The 8,375-nt window shown below is 39.0% G+C and overlaps 1 pseudogene; it reads left to right on the top strand.

The window, feature by feature from the left end:
- The first annotated feature begins 2,266 nt into the window (after positions 1-2,266).
- On the top strand, positions 2,267-3,061 carry LOC145219957 (uncharacterized; annotated as a pseudogene).
- The last annotated feature ends 5,314 nt before the right edge of the window (positions 3,062-8,375 follow it).

Here is an 8,375-nt window from a genome sequence, read left to right as displayed (position 1 = left end):
AACATTTTGTACCGGTTTAACCTTGCGCGGCTCAGAGCAGTAAGCGTGCTGGATTGGAGGTCCAAACCTGATGGTGCAAGCCCGAAACCCGGTACGAGCCCATTTGTTTTTAAATTTGGCCTGAAATTGATTTAAGTCCGTTTTATTAAAATATAAACCCGTTACGATTCTGTAACGCGCATCCACATGCAATAATCAAAGTTTGTCTGTTTATGTCCAGTTCAAATATAAAAAAGTCGAGCAGTGCACAGATGTTTTGCTTGATGCAGCAGAACAGTATATTCAATATATGTGTTTGAACGCAGGTGTACGGTATTCACCTATTTTCTTTTACCACAACAAACTCGACACAGTAACAAACTTCCTGTCCCTTAAGAAAAAGTGGGACATAATACACAAACTCAGTTTTGTTTGAAACTGAACAAATGTGTTTTTTTTTACCTTCAAAAAGTAAATGTCAGAAATGTCTGCTACGGCTGCAGCAAAACGGAACACATGATTTTTTTTATATTTGTTGATTAAATTTCGGTTGTAAAGTGAATCCATTTCAGATCGCTTTAGTATTGACAACCTCGATTGCATAAATTTCGAGATCTTTGACAGCTAAGAAATCGAGTTGTAAGGCCTGTTAGGACGATCAATCAGTGTTTGGGAAATTTCCATCATAAGCGCATGTGGGAAAACGAACACTGACGAAACCGAGAACACACACCCAATCCCACTCATCACAATTTAGAACAGTAGTTCTCAACTGTGGTGCATGGCCTGTTACGAGGTAAAAATCATTGCTTTAGAACAGTGGTTCCAACCTTTTTTGCCGATTTCTTCCGTAACAATTTGAAACATTTTCACTCCTACCCAAAAGACTACATAGTAGATGGTAAACCATACAGATATTTCACAATTGCGTTTGTATCAACTTGATAGGTTATATTCCAAGAATTGAAGTGTTCGTTTAAACACCACATGTACGTACAAATTTAATTAAATTCCACCCTTAAACTTTAGAATTCCTCCCCGGTTTGGAACCACTGCCTTAGTACGAGGCAGTTCGTCCCATGCCTAAGCTTGTCTAGTGCTCAGAGACACATCTATGTAAACACAGGTCGAATTAACACTGCCTCCCATATCAGAAAGGATGTAAAACAATCTTGTAAGGAAAGATGGTCGGTAATCGCCCGACAGAATGGATACTTTAGACCAGGGGCGGGCAACCTTTGTTACTGTGGGGTCAAATACGATTGCCGACATTAGATCACGGGCCGCACCTGTAAATAACACAAGGTGATTTTTCTTTGTTGCTTACCAAATATGCTTAACTACAAGTAAATTCGCATTTGATTCTAGCCACAAATTGCCAGGTCGCAGAAAAATAGCATCGGGCGCATTAATCTGCTCAAAAATGTGTAATAATTGGACTCGTTTGCCAGCACATTTGAAATCCAAACGTCACTGCGGGCCGTACAACATTTAATCAAGGGCCGCATTTGGCCCGCGGGCCGCAGGTTGCCCACCCCTGCTTTAGACCCAACGGTGCTAAACATAGCAGGGTATCGAATATGTTACCAAATAGTAGGCCTACACGTACTTTTGAAAGTGCTGACGATTAGGGCTATTCCGACAGGCGAATTGTAATTTGAATCGTGTTACAACCTGATGTTATAGATGTCTTTCTGGAGCTGATAAATTCTCACATGCTTTCAACTATTGGAAATCGTGCGGCCTATAGGCCGTGACGTAACAATGGAGGTTTCGAACACAGACACGCTTCACTGCATGACAACAAAGTGCTTGTTGGGCAAGGGTAGAGCTACTAACACGATACGTTTCTCCTGATCCAAAAGTGCTTAATTTTCGATAGGTGGCGTAAAGAGCTGAATTATTTATTTAGCGGCTATAAATGGGTTGGGAAATATTTACATAAAATTTTTACATTAGTAACTAATTTTTTGGGTTAGTTTTATTGAATTTTAAGTGCTAATACCTTACCCCAACCCTAATAGCCCTAACCGTTAGCATTTTTTCAGATATACCGTTTTGAAAATTAAGCACTTTTGGATCAGGCGTAACGTATCGTGTTAGTAGCTCTACCTTGGGCAAGCGGGAAATCTTAATTTTGGCTTGCGAAGTTCGTTGTATGCTCACATCTACGCTTTTTAATTAGAAAAACGTTTCCCGGAACATCAGGACAGTTACGAAATTAGGTATGCTGACTCATTTTATGTACTAATATTAACAAAATATTTAGGATTTTTACCTCAATAAAATGAATTGTAACTTAAATATTGAAATTGTTATTGATTGTGAGGATTTGGATTCCTTGGACATCAAAAGGTAAGAACTTGTTTTGCTGTTAAGAATTTGTCAACATATTTTTGGTTTTGTAGGTGTAAAAAATGTAAAAAAAAATTTTCTACGAAGAGAGGTCTTCTATGGCATGAAAAAGACCGCCATGGTAATAACTGTAAATATGTATATGAGTAAACATTATTATTTTGTAATTGTTTTGTACAAATTTATAGTTGGTACTTTCCTAATTTCAATTTATTTTATTTTACTGCACATCCCAGATGTTGTTGTTGTTTTCTTTAGCTGAAAGAAAATCCAATGATATTGGTGAAAACAAAATTAAAACATGGTGGATAGAAGTTGGTGGCAGTGAAAATGACCTACAACCAAATGCCATTAAATACTTTTTGGAAACCTTTTTAACGATTACAGCACCAGATACCTTGTTTCATAAATTTGCATGTGATGGTAGCCTATATCAATAATTCCAAGTCTGTTTATAATCCAACGAACATTATCATTAGGTTTAGCAAGAAAAATGTTTGATTAATACATAAATTATCTCTCCCAAAAATCAAACCTTTCCAAGTTGCATCAATTTGAGGATTTAAGCAAGGATGATGAAACGATTATACAATATATTGCTGGCTATATATTACAAAAACTAAAAAAACGTCTGTCTGAAAATGAATTGTTGATTTTAAGTGAATTGACAAATGATGATTTTTTTACGTCAATTGAGTACGTGACAAGAATTATGTCACACATATAAAGAGAACCAGACAAGCTAAAATATGCGCACAGCTCCAAATTCGTATTTTCCACCTGTATACCTGACAGAGTGAATACAAGCAGACGACCTTTCTTGTCATGCATCGAAGCGTGACCGTGTCCGAAACCATTTCTACAGGAGAATGACGTAACAATGGATTTTTGGGTGCAGTTTCTCATCATTACTTTAAAAATCATTACACACACACACACACACACACACACACACACACACACACACACACACACACACACACACACACACACACACACACACACACACACACACACACACACACACACACACACACACACACACACACACACACACACACACACACACACACACACACACACACACACACACACACACACACACACACACACCATATTGCCACAGTCCACCGGCAACAAGCCAATGTACCGAGGCTTGTTGTTCGTTGGTCAACTTGTTTGCTTAGGCGAACCACAAATAAAAAAATGGGCGGGGTAGCTTAGGTATAGGGCTCGGTTCTGTTTCCAGTTCCCAATAGCCTAACAGTTAAACGCAATCTTTCACACCTGAAAGTAGCCTAGTTCATGTTAAAAAAATGGTGGGCGTAAATATCCGGAAAACACCGGTAGCCAACAGTCCGCAGGAGGTTATTTAGCGTGTTCAACAATCTCAACAGAAAAGTAAACTAGTCTGAAGCGTGTAGAACTGTTACGGCTTTTTAGAGCTATTTGTTACGACTCAGGAATAATGGCTACATGAAAGCGGAGTTTAATTCCCACCCTTATCAAATCATTTGCCACAAAAAGTGCAAAAGCCAAAAAACAAGCCGCATTAAACAACACAGAAAAGACTAAAGGCCGGTTCACACATGACGCAGTTAGCGCGTAACTGCGGAGTTCGACGGATAGCGTGTTGCGGTTGCCATGTAACACAAGGTGCGGTTGTCGCTTGGCGGCAAAAAAACTGTGGTTACGGCGGCTGGCGGCAGAGTTGAAATGTTTCAACTGAACGGCGCGGATGACGGCTTCATTGCAAACGTGGATGAAACAGAACAAATTTTATTTTAGTAAATATTGATGGAAATGTTGTTTTCATATGCAACTTTTCACAGGATATGTATAATTTGGATGCAAAGAAACATTCTTAACCAGTTTAATGTGTAAACCAATATTTTTTCACATCTAGTTTGTAGCATAAAAAAGAAAAACTGATAAAAACATTTGTTTCGTGGCTTTTTGTTGTTGTATCAATAAACCCAACTTTAATAATAAGTTTCCTCATTAACTTTTATTTGCTAGTGCGTCGCAAGTGCAGAAAAACTTGTCCAGGGGCGTCGCAACAAAAAAAGTTTGAGAACCACTGCTTTAGACCCAATGGTGCTAAACATAGCAGGGTATCGAATATGTTACCAAATAGTACACGTACTTTTGAAAATGCTGACGATTAGGGCAATTCCGGCAGGAGAATTGTAATTTAAATCGTGTTACAACCTGATGTTATAGATGTCTTTCTGGAGCTGATAAATTCTCACATGCTTTCAACTATTGAAAATCGTGCGGTCTATAGGCGAGATGCTACAGAGCCAAACTTTTCCTGTACTGATTTAAAATACCATATGTCTGGCAGTTAAAAGTTTTTACTGGTGGACATACACACTGCTTCCAGTTACAAATTTGTTTCCTAGCCTTGCTTACATATGTTTTCCATTTAAGCGTATCTGAATAACAGTAGGCTACACACACACACACACACACCATATTGCCACAGTCCACCGGGAACAAGCCAATGTACCGAGGCTTGTTGTTCGTTGGTCAACTTGTTTGCTTAGGCCAACCACAAATAAAAAAATGGGCGGGGTAGTTTACGTAAAGGGCTCGGTTCTGTTTCCAGTTCCCAATAGCCTAACAGTCAAACGCAATCTTTCACACCTAGTCCAGCACCTGCTTTTAGTTTCTACAATGCCTTAAACTCGCTTCACGTTTGCTCAATGCTTCTTCAGAAAACAATAAATATGATCTTCAATTTGACACCAATCTCGAAAATAATGATTTTCTTTCTATTAGTTCTATATACCTCGGTCACAGCACGACTGGTGGCTTCACCAGCGCATGAAAGAAAGTAACAATAACAACTGGAAGTAGCCTAGTTCATCTTTCAGAAAAGGACTTTTTTTCTAAAATGGTGGGCGGGCAATTTCGGAAAACACTGGTGTGTAGCAGTAGGTCTACATGAGGTTATACAGCAGTTCTCAACAATCAAGGCAGAAAAGTAGGCCTAAACTCGGCTGAAGCGTGTAGAACCTTTTCATTATTTGACAAAAACTTGCAAGCCTTTGTAACTTTGTTGCTAAAAATATGTGGCAAATCTCTGTTGTTAAAATTATGAGGCGAATCTAAGTCAAATCTAAAACGCCATACGTCCAGGTTAGTTCTATGATTGGAGGCTGGTAGTAATGCAAACTATTATCAGGCAAAACAATGCAAATGCTCGACCGAAACCGTGTTTTTGACACCCTAGCCGGCAAAATGTCAGTGAGAACACAAGCTATTTGTGAGTTTACTGGAATGGCTACATAAAAAGCAGGTTTTGATTTCCACCCTTGTCAATACGTATTGCCACAAAAAGCGCAAAAGCCACAAAACACGCCGCATTAAACAACAAAGAAAAGACTAAAGTACAAATTCACTCAATTCGGATTGCAAAAGTTGTAGCTTACCCTGTTCAGAGTTTTCAGTAGTTTCTTTTTTTCAGTATTTGTGGCAAGAATTCATCAGTGCCACTGATGACAAGAGAATATGACTTAATGTAGGCACCTTACGACACCCCAGTATGTTGGGAGTAACAGACTGAAAATCCATGCCTTACAAACCAATTTGATGCCACAACTATAGGTATTAACCACACAACAGACGGTTCAACTGGGACTAACGAAAGTTAGTTTAAAAATACTTGCAGTAGTGACGTACGACTTTCGGTGAAACTGAAGCACATTCCAACTGACAAACTTAACTTTCCAAATGTGAAGGCTAGCCTTCAGAGAAGTCATAAATTTAATCACATAGAAAACTGTCTTCGTAATCTGGTCTCTGTTAGACAAATTTAGACACACATCAAGCTAAAGGCATTAGCTTGGTCTGGATATTGAATGATCAGATTACTGAAGCCACACATTGTGGTAATATAACGTCGGCAGACGCTAAATAAACTTGTCTGCATATGAATACCACGAAGCAACACGCTTTAAACAAATTCCACACTTGGCGGGTCTCCCAATGAACTTGTGAAATCATTGCGTAACTCGTGTAGCGGTCATGATATTAATGTGCACAAAGTTTATGTTTAACGTTAGCATGTTGTTTGCAATAATGTTGCACAGCGTGTAGGGGAAGTGTTTAACCTCTTTATGACTGGATGTAAGTGTTGGTATTTCCGTTCTCATGCAAGTCGTAAGATATTTTGAGTCATTTTGTTATTCTAGAATGTTCTGCACAAACACAAGGTGTTCGTTTATCATTACGCATACTTCCTCTTGTTTATACTGTCGTTCCCGCTTCAAGTACAACACAACCGCTCGTACTTGAGAAGCATAGCAGCTCGGTTAGAGGGCGCTATGACATTATAAATCGCACCTTTGCCATAAAATAAATTCTTTAACTTCAAGGAAAAAAGTTTTACTGTATACCCAAGTTTTCGCATTTCTATAAATAGCTTGTTTTCGACTTTGTCGCCGGTCGATTCTCGGTTTATTCTGAGTCCATTCTTAGACTTTTTTTAGTCTTCTAGTAGTCTAATTTTGAGTCTTCTATTAGTCTATTTTTCTCCCTTTGGGGATGTGGAAGCTGATTTAATCGTTCGCCTTTGAAACGTTTACTCAAGAATACAAAGAAATAAGAGACACTCTGTGGGGCTGTTAATCAGTCAGCTGTTATTGAGATGCAAAGATCAGACTTACCAAACAATTTGCAATGAACATTATAGTTTGCACTGTAGCCGCCTTTAACAAGTCGTCATTGAGGCAGGCGTGCCTACACTCGTGACCAACTAAAATGCATAGTAAAAGATTCAGCATACATTTGAAATTAGTGATAGCTATACTGTAGCGTCTCACTCACGCTTTGCGGGATTATATCAGATTTATTATGTTGCTGTCCAATACGCAGCACACCATCAGCACACGTTAGGTAGAATAACCATGTACACAACGGTTCATGCAACAGACGACACACGATGGTAACCGGCACATTATAAAACACTACATCCCTCCCCTTTTACTTTAAACATCACAACAAAGAAACTAAAACACATGTGCATAACAATGCTACACAAAATCACGAAACCGTATTGGCGTTGTAATTTGTCGTCCAGAGCGACTTCGCGTTCCATTTGTCACATCAGAATTTGGGGATGAGGCTTCCACATCGACCAATGGTGGTACATGGGGAACATCCTCTGATATACTTTCGTCATTGACATACTTTCGCAGAAATGATGAATTTCTTTTCATTTCCACCCCCTCCTTATTCTGAATTGTAACTTCACCACTTTCTTCACCGACAACTTTTTTAGGTTCCGGATCAAAATTTGTAGAAAGCTTGTTAGTTTTGGGCTGCTTCACCAAAACTTGATCACCAACTTTCATTCCGGAGGAAATTGCTCTTCTTTTCTCATCAGTGTATAGTTTTCCTTTCAACTTGTTGCTCCAGTCTCTGTCATGAAACTCTTCTTCAGTCACATTTGGTTCTTGACAAAGCTCCGGAAGCTTTGTTCGCATTTCACGACCAAACATTAAATAATATGGAGAAGCTCCAGTTGTTGACTGTGGTGTTGATCTGTACGCCATTAAAAAATTGTTAATCTCAGCCTTCCAATCTTTGTGTTCCAAATGAGCCACATGAATTGCCTTCATTCGAGTTCTGTTCTGTCTCTCCACTTCCCCATTAGCTTGAGGCCAAAGTGGAGTTGTATGAACATGTTCAATACCATTTTCTTTTAGAAAATCTTCAAATTCTTTAGAAATGAACTGTGGACCATTATCAGTCCGAAGTGAGTAAGGCATACCAAATCGTGCAAATATTTTGCTTAGCGCTTGTATTACACAGGAACTTGTAATTTACCTCATAATTACTACTTCATAGAACCTGCTATAGTAATCCACCAACACCAATATGTTGTCTCCACTTGGTAAAGGTCCCAGTATATCAGCTGCACAATCCTGCCATGGTTGACTTGGAGGTAGAACTCTTGCAATTGGTTCTGGCCTGCTGTACTCACTGGTTACTTGGCATCCATGACACTTCTTACACAGGGTTTCTGCATCTCT

The sequence above is a fragment of the Phallusia mammillata genome, chromosome 3 (genome assembly GCF_965637545.1).
Source record: "Phallusia mammillata chromosome 3, kaPhaMamm4.hap1.1, whole genome shotgun sequence".
Lineage (NCBI taxonomy): Eukaryota > Metazoa > Chordata > Ascidiacea > Phlebobranchia > Ascidiidae > Phallusia > Phallusia mammillata.
The sequence above is the reverse complement of the archived record's forward strand: the minus strand, read 5'-3'. Positions and strand labels throughout refer to the sequence as shown.